Source organism: Anas platyrhynchos, chromosome 2, assembly GCF_047663525.1.
Source record: "Anas platyrhynchos isolate ZD024472 breed Pekin duck chromosome 2, IASCAAS_PekinDuck_T2T, whole genome shotgun sequence".
In the NCBI taxonomy this organism is placed as follows: Eukaryota; Metazoa; Chordata; class Aves; order Anseriformes; family Anatidae; genus Anas; species Anas platyrhynchos.
The window spans coordinates 24,908,578-24,928,727 of NC_092588.1; the positions used below are offsets into that span (position 1 = coordinate 24,908,578).

Below are 20,150 nucleotides of genomic sequence, written 5' to 3' on the forward strand. Positions count from 1 at the left end.
GCTAACAACTTAATTTAACTTAATTCAACTTCTATTCAAAAATTTTTCACAAATCATAAAGTTGAAAACTACTGCATAGAAAGAGAACAAAAAGGAACAGATTTTTGTTAAATTGTCAGAGTAACCTGAAGGAAGACAGTCACTGAAAACAACAGCCCATATATTTTCTTTGAAAATTCATGAGATGAAATGAAACCGTGTAGCTTTAAGAAACAGGTTTGGACTTTTAAAGTCATTTGCTGAAGGGATTTGGCAACAAATTGATGGGTGTGGTAACATCAATAGAAGGTACCACTTATTCCTCCCTGATTGATATGCATTTCAGTTGTAGTTACATACTCAGTAGTTCTATTTCTTATGTTTTTATGTCTGTAAGAGACAGATTACATATATTCAGAAACATATTCAGGACAGTGAAATTAAAAATGGCGAAAGTTTTTCAGTGCTTGTAGAGATCCTTTTCATGAAATTGTAATTCCTTATGCTTAACTCTTTAAGGATTCTGTGTCAAGGTTGCTGGTCATACACAGCTGTGTTGTTTAGGAGAATAACTTGATAGTGAAATGAATACCATGATCAGGAGAAATTATGTGGAACTGAACTAGCACTGAATGCATTTTGCTATGAGGTCTCACAAGGACAAGCTCCTCAGCAGTTGTTCAGATAATACAAACCCATGTAACTAGCTATGCTGATTCCGGTATTCCTTCATGTTTATTTATTTTTTGGTTGTGATTATCTAGTCAAAAACCATGTGTAACAGCTATTTGAGTATGATTGCTGTTTTGCACATGCTACTAAACCCAAATATCTGTGATCATAATCATTAATTGAGTTTAACTGAATCATACTAAAACAATCATGGAAACAAAATATGTAAGTATTTTACATGTATGTGATTCTTGCTAAGAGCTTAAAGAAATGCAGTATCATTACAAATTCTGAACACAGAGAAGTTAGAAAGATCAGAGATTGTGCCCACAGCGGGTGCAATACACTCTGTTCCACATGGGGCAGGTACCCTAAGAAGAAAACATAACGTGGCCAGTGAGCTGCCTTGTTCCAAGAGCTACATAGTGTTAGCATGAGGCTTCTTGGCAGAAAAGGTACAAAAACGCCTTGTGTCTCATCAGCTGAAGTCAGGGTTGGCTGTATTTCTAAGAAAGCTGTTTTGTTTCAGCCATCCATTAAGCTTGCTACAGAAATGACTGGAGAAAATCCTGCGGTTTGGTACGCGTGCCAGACAGAAACTCTGATGAATCAACTTTTCTTCAGGCTGGTTCTCCGCTCTGTATTCATGTCATCTAGAAAGATGGGAAAAGTTCATCTGGGTAGGGCTTTCACTTCCTAAGTTGCAGAGGTAAACAAATGCAAATATTTCGTTTTGTGTATCTCTACTTCCAGGGGAGTGTTACCCCCGAATATCAAGTGCCATTTTGCAGGGAGCGAGGCGCGCGCTTGCCATACTAATCAGCGAGCCGCTCGAAGGCAGGGGCTGATCGCTCGCACCCAAGTAAATGAATTACGTGGTGCCAGGGGCATCGTCTCGGGGTGGTGAAAGGTTACTTGGCAGGGAAGGCAACTTGCCATACGTGTGCTTTTAGGGTCTTACATGTACGTCCCTATGGGGGCGGGCGGGATCGTGGTGCGTGTGGCCAACATGCTTTGAATTCCGCCTGCTTGGCAGCCTCACAGGTGGGTGGTGGGGACTGACCGGGGGATGTGAGGCAGGGCACAGCGCCCGCCCGACCTCCCAGCACCCTTCCAGGGCTGCCGGGGCCGTGCAGCCCGCAGGTGCCAAGGGCTGGGCCCGGCCCCCCCCCCAGCCCCGGCCCCGCGTAGGCCGCTGCCCGGCGCTGCGGGCGGGCTGGAGCGGGAGGCGGAGCGGCGGGGGCGCCGGGGCGGGGGGCGGCGGCGAGGCCCGGCGGCACAGGACGCCGCCCCGCCGCCGGAGGAGGGAGCAGGCAGCAGGCAGGAGGCGGAGCTCCGCCGCTCGGCCCCAGGTACCGCGCCGCGTCCCGGGGTGGGCGGCGGGCCGCGGGGCTAGGCCCGGCCGCAGTCGCTAGGCCCGCGGTTGCCATGGCAACCGCTCCCCCCCCCCCCCCCTCCCCATCTCCTCCCGCCCCCCGCCTCGGGGCGCCGGGGGCGCCATTGGCCTGCGGGCAGGGCGCGCCCGCGCCGGCGGCGCTCTCGGCCGGCCCCGCTGCCCGCCGCGGGGCCCCGCCGCCATTGGCCGGGAGGAAGCGCTCGCCTCCGCCATTGGCCGGCGCGGCGCCCGGGTGCCGCCCACGGGACGTGGGCTGAGGGGGGCGGGAGGGGGCAGCGGCTGTGGCCGCCGCGGCCATTTTGGGTGTGGGCAGAAAGGGCTTTCCCCTTTACCCCTCCTCCCACTGGCCTGAGGCAATCCTTGGCAGCCCCCTTGCTCCCCAGTGCCCACAGGCAGCCTGTGCCAGGCTGGGTAGCCGGCCAAGGCTGCTTTTGTGGGAAGCACATCCCCTGCTGGGGGGCTCTGTGGTCAGGGAGGGGTGTGAGGCGTGCGCTGGCCCTGCCAAGGGGCTGCAGAGGGTGGTGGGGCTGACAGGAGGCTTGTAATGGGTCCATGCGAGGCCACCATGGGCTGCAGGATGCGCCCACAGAGCACTAAGTCTCATGTGGCACCCACAGAGGCAGCTTGGGTGGGTTCACGTGTAGAACACTGACCCTACGTACAGCCCCATCCCATGTAAAAAATCCCATCCCATGTAAAAACCCCATCCCATGTAAAGACCTGCCCGTGGGGTTTCCAGGTGGCTGGGAGTGGGACAACTAGCAGCAGCGTGTTCAGGTTGGTTCCCCACAGACCATGAGTTGGGGCCGTGGCACACGGAGCCGTATGTGGTCAGCAGGCTGCGTCAGCCGCCTCTGTGTAGGCACTAAATGAGATACAACCCGGATTTGTTGCGTTTGCAGTGTTTACCTTGTGGGTGTTGACCTCTGGGGATGTTGGGCTCCCTTGTGTTTTCAGTGAGTGCTTTGATCGTGCTTAGGTTCAGAAGATCCTGGACAGAAATACAGGAACCGCAATGTTTCTAAGTGCAAAGTCAGTAGTTTTTTTTTTTTTTGCCAGCGTTTTCATATGGTTCTAAAATTGCTGCGTGTCTCAACAGCCTACGTAGTGATGACGATCGAGTATAGTGCCAGAACACCCTTCTAAGAGTGCTTATGGTGTAACTGGGCTGTAGGTATGGCACATGCATTCCCACACGCTAGTTCAATGACATCCTAAGGGGCTCAAGTTCTTTGCTGTTAAGGATCCGGCTCATTCCTAAAATAGAGAGCTATTTACTGCTTAGGATGCGAGGATACCTATTAATAAAGACTGGTTCTTCCAGCCTTCGCTACTGATAAGTGACTTCCATAGTGGGAAACTGTAAAAGGGATGCAGAAGATCTACAGTTATGGCAAAATTTGAATTATTCCTTAAGTATTGCTATTTGGCATGTTTTGCCTTGCTGAATCACTTCACCTCTTGGTACAAAATGGGCTAGGGACAAACTTGCTTGTTCAGAAAATAGCTTGTCTGTTCACAAAGGAAAAACTTGGCAGATGCTTTTGTTGGCATGATTATCTTTGATTGTGAATTAGTACAACTTACCCCTCTAGGACTTGTTTTGTGTGTTTATAGAAGCCCTGAAGATGGAAGTGTACTTCAGGTCAGTACTCTAAGTATGAGCATAGAGAAAACAATGAAGGGTTGACTTTGAAATAAATTAATCACCAGTGTAAAGAGTTGACAATTGTTCACTTTTTTTTTTTCTGCTATTCTTGCTTCAACATATAAATCCTTTTCATAATTTATTTTATAACTATGTATTTATAATCTGCTAGCTCAATCTGTTTTAGTAGGGGCATTGACTAGGTGCCCCCAAGAACTCTGTTCCAACATCAATGATTCTGTTATTCTGTTTATTGATTTAATAAAGAAGAGTTTGCAGTGATATTCTACAGTTGATTTCTTAGTCTAAAATTTTGTAGTTTTTTTTTTTTTTTTTCCTATGGAATAAAATCAGTTATTTCAACACAGATACGGGAGCTTTTCAAATACCTAGGTTTGGAAGGATTATATCCGATCACTAAAATGGAGATTCCTGTTATAACTGGCAAAATTTCTCTTGTAATTAACTTCAAATCTTGTGTCTATATATACACACATATATGTCTATGTATGTGTTTCTATTAAGTTCTGTAAAAACAGTATTATCCCTTCTGCTTCAGATGCAAACAGCTGAGCTCCTGAATTCAATTACTGCATCGTATTTAATCACAGAATCACAGAATCACAGAATTTATAGGTTGGAAGAGACCTCAAGATCATCGAGTCCAACCTCTGACCTAACACTAACAGTCCCCACTAAACCATATCCCTAAGCTCTACATCTAAACGACTTTTGAAGACTTCCAGGGATGGTGACTCCACCACTTCCCTGGGCAGCCTGTTCCAATGCCTCACAACCCTTTCAGTAAAAAAGTTCTTCCTAACATCTAACCTAAAACTTCCCTGGCGCAACTTTAGCCCGTTCCCCCTCGTCCTGTCACCAGGCACGTGGGAGAACAGTCCAACCCTCACCTCTCTACAGCCTCCTTTAAGGTATCTGTAGAGAGCGATAAGGTCGCCCCTGAGCCTCCTCTTCTCCAGGCTGGACAAGCCCAGCTCCCTCAGCCGCTCCTCGTAGGACTTGTTCTCCAGGCCCCTCACCAGCTTCGTCGCCCTTCTTTGGACTCGCTCAAGCACCTCCATGTCCTTCTTGGAGCGAGGGGCCCAAAACTGAACACAGTACTCGAGGTGCGGCCTCACCAGAGCCGAGTACAGGGGGACGATCACCTCCCTAGCCCTGCTGGTCACACTGTTTCTGATACAAGCCAGGATGCCGTTGGCCTTCTTGGCCACCTGAGCACACTGCTGGCTCATATTCAGCCGACTGTCCACCATCACTCCCAGGTCCTTCTCTGCCTGGCAGCTCTCCAACCACTCATCTCCCAGCCTGTAGCTCTGCTTGGGGTTATTGCGCCCCAGGTGCAGGACCCGGCACTTGGCCTTGTTAAACTTCATGCAGTTGACCTCAGCCCATCGGTGCAGCCTATCCAGATCCTCCTGCAGAGCCTTCCTACCCTCGAGCAGATCGACACACGCACCTAACTTGGTGTCATCTGCAAACTTACTGAGGGTGCACTCAATGCCCTCGTCCAGATCATCGATGAAGATGTTGAAGAGGACCGGCCCCAGCACTGAGCCCTGGGGGACGCCACTAGTGACTGGCCTCCAACTGGACTTGGCTCCATTTACCACAACTCTTTGGGCCCGGCTATCCAGCCAGTTTCCAACCCAACGAAGCGTGCGCCAGTCCAAGCCTAGGGCAGCCAGTTTCTTGAGGAGAATGCTGTGGGAGACGGTGTCAAAAGCCTTGCTGAAGTCAAGGTAGACCACATCCACAGCCTTTCCCTCATCCACCCAGCGCGTCACTTTGTCGTAGAAGGAGATCAGGTTCGTCAAGCAGGACCTGCCTTCCATAAACCCATGCTGGCTGGGCCTGATCGCCTTCTTGCCCTTCAAGTGCCGCATGATGACTCCCAAGAGAATCTGCTCCATGAACTTCCCTGGCACTGAGGTTAATCTGACAGGCCTGTAGTTCCCCGGGTCAGCCCTCCGGCCCTTCTTGTAGATGGGCGTCACATTCGCTAGCCGCCAGTCAGCTGGGACCTCCCCCGATAGCCAGGGCTGCTGATAAATGATGGATAGGGGCTTGGCCAGCTCCTCTGCCAGTTCTCTCAGTACCCTTGGGTGGATCCCATCTGGCCCCATCGACTTGTGCACATCCAAGTGCCATAGCAGGTCACCAACCAGTTCTTCATGGATGGTGAGGGCCACATCCTGCTCCCCATCCCCTTCCACCAGCTCAGGGTACTGCGTACCCAGAGAACAACCGGTATTGCCGCTAAAGACTGAGGCAAAGAAGGCATTGAGCACCTCCGCCTTTTCCTCATCTCTTGTAACTAAGTTTCCCCCTGCATCCAGTAAAGGATGGATACATCCTAATGTATAGGATTTTTCCACATGTCTTTCCTTAAAACAAACTTCAGCAAAATATAATATGCAACAATTATTTTTTTTCCTTTAAAAAATTGTGCATCAAGTTAGTGCTTTTATTTGTTTTTCTTTTAAATTTTCATAAACTTGAACTACACAGAATCAGTTTATGGACACTGGAAGATTCCATATGCACTTCTACCTGTTCCTTGACTTTTTCATACCTCTTGCCATCACATTGCAGTTTTTTTTAAGAAAAGGAAGCCAATTTGTGTGAGTTTTATGGCAGGTATGGGAAAATCCTCTAACCCACTATTGATCACAAACAGTGAATGAATACCTGGTAACGTAAGCTAATATATTAACCTGCTATGCTGCCCAGTGTATAGCCAGGATTTACTTTGTTCAGATATTTCAGCCATATCTTGCAGCAGAGTCTTAAAGGAGGTTTGAAGCTTGGTGCACTTTATGGCAATACTTCCAGGAAACAACCGATTTTCATAGGGACTATCCAGAAAACAAGACAACTTGTGGTTTTTGTTTGTTTGTTTTGTGCAATGAAGACATTTGCCCTGGGTTTGTCTGTGTAAATTGTTCCTTGATACCACGAATTAATTTTTGTTTCTTAAATATTTTTTAAAATCTTTCAGAAGAAACCAGGTGAATATCATCAACATTACTTAAAATTCTGATTAATTATAGAACTTCCTTGAGATTTTTCTCATAGCTAGGAAGTTCTTGGTTTTGTTTTCCTTTGGGATGTTTCCATATTAATCTGAATTTCCATTAGGCAAGACAAGCTGTGAATTACAGAAGAGGAGAGGTTAGAATACTTTGGAAAGTCTTTACATATCCCTAAAGTAGGTTAATGTTACAAAATGGGGTTACAAGTTAAAAAAACTGAAATGGGTTAACGTCACCTTGGAGAGTCAAGGCACTCTGTTAAGTGCTTATTCTTCTTAAGTAAATTGTTATGTTTGTTATGAAATACATAAAGAGAAGGAAACATAGACATCTCCTTCAATCCTCTGACCCTCTTCCAATACTACCATTATAATACAGTTATTCCTGGGAAGCAGAACTGCAAAAGTTCATATTTCTGATTCCACTTTATAGTTTTCTGTTTGTTTTTTTTTTTTTTTTTTTTTTTTGTAGATTTTTTTCATTTGCTTACAGGTCTACTTTTTCTTGGGGAAAAAATGTAAAGAGCATGGCGGAATACATACGAGCTGATCATTTTTTAAAATGAAAGATGAAGTGCTTTTCAGTGCAATGGCTATCCTCATTTCAAATGAAGTCTGCAATGATTAAATATTAAAATGATCGATGGTTTAAATTAATATAAAAACTTTTCAGGAGATTATTACAAAGATTAACATTTTTAATGTTTTAATACTTCCATAGTTTATCAATCACAGGCACAGTGAAACTGTTTTTAGTTAGCAAGCTGATGATCTCATACATCATTGCAATATTATGCACAACATAAACATCATGATGTTGTTGGTAGAAGAGATGAAGAATCACAATTTATGTTACAACTATTTAATAATCAGTTTTGGTCTTGAAGTATTTTTTGACGCTTGGAATAATCGGGTAAGATTTTTTCCACTCTGGAAAGAAGATAAAAAGGAAAAATGGCTCCAGAAAAATTGCAGTATTTGCCATTTGTGGAGGAACTCTGTTTCGTGGAACAACAAAAGTAGATGGCCACTGGTACTGCCACAGAAGAAAAAGCACTTGCATGTGCTTTTCCAAGAAGGACTTGCATTAATGCAGCTTTAACATCCCAAAATTGTCTGCAACACCTATGATTCCCAATACATTTTTACTTTTTATTAGACTTATATTTGAAGATCATGGGAAAATGTCATGGCACCCCAGGCACTTTTGTATCACAGGCTCTGTGTAGTTACCCCTATAATTCAGTGCATTAAGTAAACACTCACTCCAGAAATTCTTGACATGGACAGTGCTAATTCCTTTGTTTTCAATGTCTTCTACTATTATTTATTTTATTTTATTTTTTTTACAGCAAGGCTAAAAAACAGCTGTAGTATCTTAAAGTTTGATTTTGCCTCTCTAACCAGATATTGCAATGCTACAATGGAGCTTATATATAGTTTATTGTGTCCCAGGACTTTTTTGAATGTTAATGTGATAATTCATATACCAACAAAATATTGTTTATTCATGTGTTGTGATTGTTCTTGGCGTCATCCTTCATCCAATATGTTTACCATCAAAAACAAGACAGAATTGGAAAGACACGGTGTGATGAATTAGTGAATGTGAGCACAAGAGCACGTGTAAGGAGGGTCAGGAGATGCCGTCAGGAGAGGAATGGTAAAATAAAAAATCCAGAAATAGCTGTTGAGCTGGTGAAGTGAATAAACAGGGAAGGACTGTTCTGACAGCAGAAGCTTACAGTGGAGGAGGCACTTGTGCAAGAAAGGGCAAGTATGAGAGAGGAAAAGAGCAAAGGTTAGCATTAGGTTAATGTTGAGAATAGTATTGGTAAGTTAAAATCCAGAGGGCATGCTGATGCACACCATTTTGTGCACAGGACCAGTTTGTTGTCAGCTACTAATGCTGTTATTTCTATTCTTAAGTAAGACAACAAAATAAAAGCTTAGGTTACATGGCCTGTAGCTGGTTCCCTCTAGCCAGAAAGCCACGTTTATCCTCATGTGTTTCCACTGAAATAAAATAAATAATGAAACAGAATAACCTTTTATGTTATGAACTGTTTTTTGTAGTGGGGAAACAGATTGGTTTGGAAGCATAGTAGCTTTCAAAGTTTCGACTGTTTTCTTTCTGGCTGCACTGTGTGATGTAAATGAAGAAAAGGTTAAGTTTACCCATGGTAATTCCTGCTCACATTTACATTATCAATCAGCCTTTGTAGCTTTTTGTGCTTTTGGCTATTGTGTTTTCATTGTAATCTGTGCATATGAAGTTCTCAATTCTACAAACTCTTGCTCTCAGTTTTTTTCACGACTGGCCCTGACAGATGTGCTGGGGAAGCCCTCGATGCGGTGGTTGAAGATGCTGCCAGCTGGTCGCCTTCTCCCCATCCCTCCAGCTCCAGTTGCAGCCCGTAGGGAAGAGTCAGCCCTACCTGCATCTTGCTTCCTTCACCTTAACCTAAATCTATTTTTCAATATCTTGACTTGTTGCATGGGCTGTGAACAGGGCTCCTGGAGCAGAATACACCCCGCTTCACTGCCTTTTCTTACAGGCAGGTCACCCCCAGCACAGAGCTGGGGGCAGCAGTGTCTTAATCAGAGACTCCCCTGTAGTTTCAGGTGAACACATTTTTAACTTTGTTTTTCAGCTAACCCGTGTTTTCCACTTGTTGCTCAACCAAATCAGCGTGGGGGACATTTCAGTGCTTGGCTTTACCATATCATCACCTCTTCTTCAACTCTCACCTCCTGGTTTTGTCTGCCTTTAAAAGTGATCATGCCCAAAAGCTCTTCTTAGAGAGCATAAATCCTTCGGTCACATAGTGAGTATGCCACAGAAATTGTCCAGTAGGCAGTTTTGGTGTTGAACTCATTGTGTGTGGAGCTGATTAAGCTGCCTGCAATTAAGATTACATCACTTTCCTGCAAGACCAGTTTTGTATTACTTATGTCCCTGCCAAAAGGAAACAGTTAACCTGAAGCAATGGATTATTTGTTTTGTTTTTGTGTCTTGGCTGTCAAACTGAAAGTACCCTATTCGTATAGCTAACATTTAAATTTGATTAGGTCCTTGATTTACTGTTACTAGATTAAAATTAATTTAAAAATTAGGACTGTACAGTAACAATAAAATGGATAAAGAGCTGGGTAGCTGCCAGCACTCAGAAGCAATGGCTGGAGGCCCCTGTCAGCGGATGAGAGCTTGTGGGGGCTCTCAGCAGAGTTAGTTTCGGGTGTGATGCTTTTCATTGTTTCAGCCAGTTGTCTGGGAGTAAACGTAGAAGGAATAGTGTGACAAACTGTGGTGGTTCAGCGACTGCTGGGCTGATGAAGAAGCCTGGCTTCTTCGTGATAGCATGGCTGGGATCACCACAGCGTGAGTGTCTTTGTTAGACGGCGATCTGTCTGCAAATGTATTTAGGAAGTAGGAGTGCTGCATATGCAGAACGAACGATCTTATCTGGGTGGAAAGCTGGGGCCATGAGAAACTTCAGGTCTGTAAGGAAGCTCCTGCAGCCAAAGGTGCCTCTGGCGCAGGGTAGAGGCAAAAGGGGCTGGTGCGGCCTAGGATAGGGTGGGGTGGAGGTGGGGAGGAGGTTCAAATCCCTGTGGTAAGACCAATCCTGGATTGTTGTTTCTAATTGGAATTTCTCAGAAAAGTGTATCCTGAAAAAAATAGCAAAAATGGTGAAAACACAGGCTTACTGCTGCTAATGGCAGTGGTGCTTTGGTGGTGGTGCCTGCCTTTGGCACTATGCTTGTGAGAAAGTGGGTTTAAGATTACCACAATATTTCTGACCACACGTCTACCTTACCTCACTCATGCTGGGCTTCAGCAAGATGTTAGACACCCGTCCCTCCTATGTATGTAGTATTAGGTGTCCTAGGTGATCCTGAGAGGCACCCCTGTGATTTTGTCATTTCTTTCCTTTCCACACGATGCAGAAAGCACTGTTTCTTTTTTGATATTTGAGTGCATCATGGAAAGCTTTCTATAATGTGTATTTTCAACCTTGGACTTAGACATGAATAAATATAAGTATGATTTTAGAGGAACCACAAGAAATTTCAGCAGCTGATAATTTGGGATTTTTAATCTGTGTTCATAAAATGGTCAAAGCAAGAATGGATGCTTTTTTCTTTGAAATTTTCTGACACATACGATTTAATTTGTGAATGTATCTTTCTGTAATTTGGATTAAAAAGGTTAACAGAGCATTCTTAGATTGCTTTTTAACTTTTTATTCTGAAAGATAGGATAATTTGCAGGTCTGGGTTCTTTCAGAATCTTTCTGGGTATACAAAGCAGTGGACTAACAAGCTAAGTAGGAAGAGGGTATTCTGGAAAAATGATTATTATAGAGACAAAACCTATTTAAAAAAGCTTCAAACTATTTTCATTTTAAGTACACCAGTGGGGTTAAATAATATTAGTAACTTCTGTTAAAGTAACAGATCATAGTAATTTAGAACAAAAGGTCCCAGTGCACTTGCTAATATCCTTTATGGCTTCAGTAAAATACATCTGAAATGATTTACGAAGCGAAGCTTCTGGATGAATTCTTCCAGTTCTACATGAGAAGAGAGCCTGTTTATCTTCATGTGTGTTTATATATACCCATGGAAATTATGATCTAAATGTGGGTACAGTACTAAAACATAGCCATATATGCAGAGTAGGGAATCCAAAGTACTTGCATTCTGTCATTTACTGCACACAAGTAATGTATATTGTATAGGCTCTGTTCAATTCTGTATCCTGACCATAGAAGGACTCTATAGAATCTGTGCTGTACCTCAAGGAGACCATCAAGGGGAGAGAACGGTATTTGGAAGAAAAAGCTCAGGGAAATGGCTCTCTGACCAAACTTGTCTGGTTTTGAGCATCCTGACCTGGGCACTGTCGGTGCTGGGAAGCGTGAAGACCTGAAAAGATGCTTGCACTATATTAGACTATATAATAGGCTTTCATTAACTTGCCTTATGAGAAAAAAGAATAGTATGGAAACAACCAGGATGGCCATAAAGCTTACAGGGAGGCTGTAGGAAGGACCCAGGCAGATGTGCCTGAATGATTGCACCAGGCACCTTCTTAAGTTCACATGACCTACCATTATTCCATTTTCTACCGTCTGCTAATTTTTCTTTTTGCTGCCTTTTTTTTTTCCAGCTGCACTCCACGCTTGTCCTCTTTGCCTTGAAACAGGGCAACTAAAGAGTTTAACACATTTTCTGATGTCTATCAGAGTTCATTTTTTTCATTTGACTGTTTCCACATATGAAGGTTTTATCCTGCTTTTGATACACTCCTTTAATTCATTTTTTTTTCCTTCAAGATTCATATTTTGATAGATATCACTGATTTTATGCTCACTTTTTTGCCCAAATAGAATATAAACCTCTTCAAGAGATGGTATCGTGTACACTATTACTTTGTTCTTTGTCTTAAAAATCATTGTGTTTAATGGGCTGTCTAGGTAGGTTTCAGGAGAGCCAAGTCTTGAGCAATTTAGATGTAATCTGCAGAGAGTGTGCTTGGGCTATTGTTTCGAACTACTTTGGAACCTACTGAACCGATGTTATTTAAGCTGTATTAAACTCTGCACCCAATTATGGCCTAATCCTTCAAAGCCAGTAGAGTAGGACTTGGTTTTGAAAATGCTGCTGCTAACATCGATGGGTCTGTTCACTAAGCCGGACTATTAAGCTCATTATTAAGTGCTGTAGGGCTGAACTTTACATTTGCTATGTTAGTGCTAAATCCTGTAGATGCGGGTTTTCTGGCGGCGTTCACCTCAGACAATTTTAAAGAAAAATTGCAAAAATGATGTGGTGCATTTAGGCTAAGGAAATGCATGGCGGCTTCCTCTTCTGGTCTTTATGGGGAAGGTTAACAGGTTATTCTGTCTTTAATCAGTTATTGAAAAACAGAAGAAAATGTAGATGCCAAACCCACTGAACTCAAACTCTTTACACTTAATGGTTCTTTTACATAGTGACTAGAATATATAGATATATGTGTGTGTGTGTGTGTGTGTGTGTGTGTGTGTGTATTAAGCTTTTAGTTGCTTTCCTGAATCCCTAAAATATCATGGGAGACAACAAAAGGGGCATACAACTGTTTTTCTTCATTTATAGATGAGGCTATTTAATACTTATCGAGCTGCAGTAGTTTCAGAGGAAAAAACAAAAACCAACCAACCAACAACAACAAAAAAACCCACATTTATTCTGAACATTAAGTCCTTTCGAATACCAGGTTTTGCAATGGAGCTAATAATTCAGTTTTGCTGAAGTGCTACAATTAGGTCTACATGTGCTGAAGTGTTATTTGCTGCTGCCATTTGTAGCCTGCTTTCAACAGTTGCGTGCTTGCTCAAGGTAAGAAGTGAGACAATTGTTAGACTAAAAGCGTGGTGGCCAGTTTTAGCAATTATTATGGCTTGAAGTCATGTGTGATGGGACATTGTATTACACGGCAGAGAAATATGGACCAGAAGGACACACTTGGCTGCCTCTCAGCTTTTTGCCTGTGTGGCTGATTTGTGGCTATTCTTTCTTCTTTTTCTTCTGGTTTTGATTTATTAGGCTGATTGGCAGGTGGGGATGGACTATTTGGTGAGAGCGGTATTTCACCATGAATGATAGACAAAGTTCAATGAAAATGAAGTCAAAGTAGTTGGAATATCAGTAATAGAAATAATGGGAAAAAAATAAGCTGAAACTTAGCCTAATGCACTTTAAAAAGTAACTTTTGAAAAATGGGATGAGAGGCAAGGAAGAACTCCATCAGTTTCAAATGTCTTTTGATGTATTTCTTCGAATAATTCTAATTTTTAAATAATTCACCCAGAAATTACGTATTTCTAATGGTATAACACAAGCAAAAAAAAAAAAAAAGGCACAATGGAAACAAAATAATATATTAATATGCATTTATTTATTGTGAATAACTTCAAAAAGTTACTATTTTATTCTCACTGAAGGTTGTGTCCCATTTTGCAACATTGAAAATGTCAAAAATCAGACATTAGGTCCTCTGGGTGGTTCTGACCTCCAGTTTAAGGTGAACATGCTGAAGGGAAGTATAATTACTCCCTAAATATTTCTTCTAATTTAAGGAAGAAATAGGAATTTCATTTCCATCAAAGATGAGCCTAAGCTTAAGATCTTCAAATGAGGAATTAGAAAGTGTGTATAATCAAAGCACCCAGCAAGCTATGACTTGTGGCAAATCCAGGAAAGCAGTAACATCTGGAAGAAATCGGGTTTTTGTCACTTCCCAAAGCCAATGCGACAAAGAATAAAGAGAGTATTTTCTAATTCAAAGAAGGGAAGGAAGAAGTTGCTGTTCCCGTACAGTGCCATCCAGCAGGGCAAAGCAAAGTTTCTGAGGTCTGGGGATAGGAGCTCAGTGAAGCCACGTGGTGCTCTACTAAATGCAAGAGTTGTAACTTCATAACATATTAAAAGTGAAGTGCTTAGACAGACTTAGCTGATTTTTAAATTTAAGGTCTCTGACCCCTTGCTTTATACCTGTTATTTAAATTATCCCCTACTTCATCAAAGGAAATGAGTGCTGAAGGTGTGCGTGCTGGCGATCAAAGCGGGAATAAAGCTGCCTGTATTTAACTGAGCCACAAAACCTTTGCTGTGGCTGCCTCATGTGCTGAGGCAGAACAAGTAATTGCTTCCCATGGTTGCTCCGGACTTGATGAAGTTTTAACTCGGGTGGCAGAAAGCGCAGGGTGGGCTAGGTGCCCGCCTGAGCCTCTTTTCACCCATTTACCCCTGAGTTGTACCATAACCCCCTAAAATGTTTAAACAGATTATGGTATTTTGAAGAATGTTAGTTCTGAAATACCGCATATGGTGTCATTTATTGTATAATTTTCCCTTTAGCAGTGATTTCCCCTTTAGCTCTTTCCTCTGGGAAATACTACATGTTGAACTGTCTGGCGAGGCAGAAGTGAACCACATGGATGCTTTTCTCCTTCGTGAACTTCAAGGGTATTTTCTTGACGCACCAATGCCGTCATATATTCTTACAAAAAAATTTCCAGCTTTGAAAGTTTGCAATTTTAAATTTGGTTGGACGAAGATCTGTCTTCAAATTAAAAAGTATATATGTTCCACAGATGGTATAGCTCTGTTCAGCTCTGAAATCCGTAGGGAATTTGGTTCTGGAGACAAATAACAAATCCTAATAATGAAAAGTAAATGTAAGGTGCATATAATCCCTAAAATAGGAACACACATCTGCAAAACGCCATGCTTTTTATAAATTGTACTATAAAACCAATTACTGTACAGTTTGTTGTGTATGTTCTGTCTAAGTTGTCTGTTTTTGTAAGTGAGTTTTGGCCAAATACATTTTGGTTTTTCTTCCTGTAGAAGCTGTGACAAACTTTGCTGGGCATAGAAGGAACCACCAACAATTTTAAAAGTCTCTTTTTGCTTTGAACAAAAACAAAAACAAATTTACATCACTGTGAAGTCTCTCAAAAAATCTTTATTTTTTCAATCTGGGAGCATAGTCTCCCAGAGACAGAACTCCTAGAGGTGATTTGGCTTTGGTTTGGCTTTGGTTTCCTTACTATTGCATCTCTTTCACTACAAAGGCAGCTGAGGTGGTCTTAATGCAGAATTTAGGTGTCTCACATTCCTGGAATTAGGTGGAACTAATCTGGGTTGTTGTTGGAATTTATTTTTCGTAATTGGTTTTGATGAATGCTCAGGATTTTGAAGTGGCCCAGAGAATATACTAAGTGTTCATATGGAATATTATTACCGGTGCACTGCTTTTGAACATAAATTTGGAGCTAATTTCATGGGTTTCGTAGGTGTTGTGTAACTAAGAGCAGAGCAGCACCTTTCCCCGAAGCACAGAGAAGTTTTCCTGGAAGTAGCAATGGGAGTTTTGTGCCTGCTGCTTACATGGAGCTACCAAATGGCCTGATGCATGGCAGAATAAAAGTTTTAATTCCTAGATGGATGTAACCTTGGGTTATTTGAGCAACGTTTTTTCCACCTGACTTTATACATTTTGTGCTTTTTTTGTTTAATTTTTCCAAATTTAACTGAATTTAAAGTGATCTCCACTACTTCCAAGATCAAATAAAATTAAAAATACGTTAAATTCCTTTTATTAAAAATAAATAAATAAATAAATAAAAAGAAATAAAAAGTCCCCAAGGAAGGCAGAGCTAGATTCTACCAGAAGCACTATGGGCAAGTATTTTTTCCTTTGAAAAAGCATGCTCATCCTTTGAGAGAAAGTTTCCAGAGGAATGGTGAAGACTGCTGTAAGACTTATGAATAAGACATGTTTAGGTCAGCCAGTGAATGTTTTTTAAGTACTAGTAAAGCTTTTTAAATTCTTATTCCTGACCAAAGTGTGAATAAAATATTCAGCTGCATTATTCCTGCAGTTTTGGCTGCTGGTTGCTTGCATTAAATTCCTTCCATTGCTATTCACAGAATAAAGTTACTGTAATTAGGTGGTACACAAAAAAGCCAATTAAAATAACAGCAATAATGTCCAAAATATATATTTGCAGACATGTTCTCACTTTAAATGCAGTGATACCTAGCCTTTGATGACCACAGAGAATCCAGTGCCTTCCTTGGATTTTACCTGAGGAGGCTAAAAGGCTGTTTTTATCTCTTGTATCTTGTAAGAGCCATAATACCTGTTATTTATTAAACTGTGGACTATGGAAGTGACTGATGAAAAACAGTTCTTTCACTGACAGTAGGCTTTGAATCATATTCAAAAACGGTTTGGGTTATGAGTTGAAATTATTAACCTGCATTGCATCCAGCAAAAAGACAACAATAAAAGGAATTTTAAGTTTGATATCCATTTATAATTAAAGATAAGGTGTTTCTTAATAAACGCAGATATTCATTGTGCATTCACCTGCATTTTCAATTACAACTCGTCACAGTACTTTTCTGTTCTGCGGTGTTTTTTTTTTAAAACAAAAACAGTCATCCCATACATTATTTTTATTGTTTTAAGGTGTCCTCTGCTAATATTGAGGCAGCTTATTGTTGAAGAATTCAGACATAGGAGACTGTCAAATATCACTGCTAAGGTAGTTTGTACATATGCACATATGTAGGTCTTTGTGTGTTCTCTGATAGACACTCCAAGCTTTATTACTATTATTAATCATTTGTATTGCACCATGAATGCATAAAGTGCAGTCTTTGTGCTATATAGTCCCTGCACTTATTTTTTATTATTATTTTTGAAGTCAATCACAGCGTATTTCTGTTTCATTAACATAATGGCTTTACTTTTTTTTTTTTTGGTCAAGAATCGTGCATTGGGATTTAAACACTCTTGTGGTCAGCCCTTGAATGGACTTTCAGAACTGTTTTATAACACAAAATGCTATTGACTGTTGGAGGTGATAATAGGCAATTTATTGTGTGCATTAATTATTATCAGTCACTGCTAATGAATAGAACAGGAGGAGAAGAAAAGTCATCTGTTCTTCTGAGGGTGTAAGCCTTCAGAAGTGAATTACTAGGCGGGAAGGGAAAGACGGTGAGAAAACAATTAAGGAAACCACAAAAACAAAGAAATCCCTTTGACCTTGTAGAGTCTGTGAAATAGCAATAAACAAATAATCATTCCAGTCAACCTCGCTGCGTTTTCTTAAAATCCTCTTTTGAAGAAGCTCAGAAGTTGAGAGCTCACGGTGACTTCCAGTGATCTGAAATCTCTCTTGCAGTCTGTTTAGCAGCCTGTGAAAAGAGCATCTCCTTTGCATCTTTTCGGGTAGTTGCAAAATCATTGACATGCCAGGGACCCGATGGCTGCTGCATGTTGCTCCTTGTGGTCCCTCTTCTGCAGAGACATGGAGAGGAGGCCAGGTCCTCCACCCGCTGGTGTGGGAAGGGATGGGCTGAAAAAGACAATTTTCCTGCAGGAAATTTAACATGAGCAATTACTGCGGGATGACCGCTGCTATTTTAAATAGGGGAATGGCTCTTTTCAGATGGTTTCAGGAGTCATAAAGGATCCTGGCTTCTCCTTTACGGAAATCTGATCAGAAAGTTGCGTTTGAAGCCATTCCTACAGCGAGATTCATACATAATAAATACTATCTCTTATTAATCCATATTTCAGTTTAACTCTGGCTCGTAGCAAGTTACTTCCTCGGGGAATGGAGGATTCTTCGCAAGAGAAGGTGATGAGCCATGGTCCCCGGGGAATTACATTGTGAAAACAAGCTTGGTTTCGTACATGCTAATATAGATCTGCTATTCCCCTTCCACATCTATCACAACACATTTTAAATTGTGGCTGATCTTTTATGCAAATAGCTGTCTTATTAGACGTTGCGGCTGTATGTGCTAATGTCTCCGTGGGCTTCCCGGGCGTTTGCTATCTACCCATCAAAGCGGTGGAAATGCAGGATGATGGCTGCGTGGCTTTGAAGAACAAAGGAGAGCCGCAGCCTTTTCAGGTTCTAGGTGCCAGGGTCCGTGGTGCCGAGCCACGCGGGCAGAGGCTCTGCTAAAGTAGGCCAGCCGTGTTCCCAAATAACGGGAAATATTTTTTTTTTGTCTGCCTTCTCTTCTCGTGTTTTGTTGGCACTGCTAAGACTGCAAACATCTTTCACAGCTGACATTTTGTTACAAAACATTTGTAGGCTATTGAAATTGCAAAAGGCAAGTCAAAACACTTTCTTGCAGTGGCATAAAACAAGCCAAGAACTAGTTCTGCAGCACAAAAAAATATCTGTTATCTCCTCAACTAGCTGGAAGTTGGAGCGTTACCTTTATTTTCCACTCTTGTTATTACAACATGAATGCTATGCGAGAGTATCAGTCAAGAGAATATCTGGGAAGCATAATAGAGGGGGAAAAACCCCGATGGGTTACAGCTTCCTGCTTATGCATTTTAGATAAAATGAGAATATTCTCTGAATTAAACCACAGTGATGTGGGGAAACATTAGAGCACTTTAACTGAGTTTTCAGTTCAGATTAAAAACAAAAACAAAAACAAAAACAAAAAACAGTATTCTTTTATATCTTGTTATTGCATTAGCAAATGTTGCTGAATTTTGAGCACCAAAATTCATTTTACATCCCGTATCCCACCCTTTGAATCAAGAAGTCTCTTAGTTCAGTCTCTGTTTGTGACGGTTTTGTCATTTGACATTAAATGCTAATAAATCTTATAAAAGAGATAAGTACAAAAAAAGAGATTGTATGGTTTTAAATGCACAAATCACTGATGGGATCATCTGCCTCGAACCTTGTTTGAAGTTAAGAGTGAAATGCCGTGGCTGTTGAAGGCTGTGATGCCAACTGTAACCCATTCAGCAGAGACTTGGCATGTGTTTCTGCGCATGGTTTGGCATGGCAGTGCCTTCAAGGGCTACACTCCCCAGACAACGTGCCTTGGCAGAACCGGGGCGCGCTCCTCTTGCAGATGGTGGTGCCTAACATGAAACTTGTCCATACTTCAAGGCCATATGTGCACAATCTGCAGACGGTTGGTGGTGACGCAGAGTTTGCCCTTGGCACTGTCCTCATCAAGGTCCATTGGGAAATGGCAAATACTTAATTTTGTGGCGTATCTTGGCCAACTGTTGTACTTGCTGGAGTTGATCTGTGCTTGAGATGGTAAATCAGGCACTTCTGGAGAACATCAGTCCTATGGTGTGTGCAGGGCTTGACGGTAGGACGTTTGTGGCATACGGATGGTCAAACGTGGGATGAGGGATGTCTTCACATGGTGGGATTTATCATCACTGTGACGAGGGTTGTCTTCAGCCCAGCTGAAAAGTTTCAAAACCAGTGTTTTGAGCCATGACCGTGACTTGCTAGGTATTTTTTGATTATGGAAAAAAGAATGAAACGAGCGTTTTTCTAGATTCTTACGGTATCTCTTGAGACATTTGTAGTAACCCTGTGAGGGTATGAATGGTGGCCCGTAAGGCATTGCACATTACTTGGGGGGTTGCTAGACTGCTGCTCAGTGATGCTTGTTCACAGAAGAGTTCACAGCTTTCACCTTCCATCTCCACGTTCTTTCCATTTGTGGATCTCTAAGGACCATGACAGGAAGGTAGGAGAGTGGGAGATTGCTGTATTTTAGGTATCTGTTCTTATCTTTTGCTCAAGGTGGCCTGAGGAGAAATCCCTCAGGTTTTTTGACTAGGTACACCTATGGGTGCACACACCCTACCTCGTCCTGCCTCAGACTCCTGCACAGATGTGTGTACCAGTAATAGGAGAAGCTCACAATGCTGCATTCACTCTGTGGTTTACTAATTATATATATATATCTATGGAACATACATGGAATGAAATTCAGTAGTAGTACTGAAAGCTAAATTACAGAACAATCAGTTTAAAATACTTTTTTTT

The 20,150-nt window shown here is 42.0% G+C and overlaps 1 protein-coding gene and 1 long non-coding RNA gene across 4 annotated transcripts in view; one reads left to right on the plus strand and one right to left on the minus strand.

Moving 5' to 3' along the window:
* Positions 1-881: 881 nt before the first annotated feature.
* Positions 882-3,084, minus strand: LOC140001842 (uncharacterized). 2 transcript variants are annotated; one of them, XR_011807422.1, is made up of 2 exons: positions 2,957-3,084; positions 882-1,304 (listed from the first exon to the last, which is right to left on the minus strand). It is a non-coding gene; the product is annotated as an uncharacterized lncRNA (long non-coding RNA). The 2 variants fall into 2 exon arrangements; XR_011807423.1 differs by lacking the exon at positions 2,957-3,084 and adding an exon at positions 1,613-1,861.
* Positions 1,539-20,150, plus strand: part of TRIQK (triple QxxK/R motif containing) — a 63,728-nt gene continuing 45,116 nt past the window's right edge. The window contains exon 1 of one of the 2 annotated variants that reach the window (XM_027452462.3): positions 1,539-1,695. The gene's annotated coding sequence lies outside the window, so the exon portion shown is untranslated. Of the gene's footprint in view, positions 1,696-1,872; positions 2,004-20,150 lie in introns of those variants that run through there. The other variant, XM_027452461.3, reaches the window with a different exon arrangement.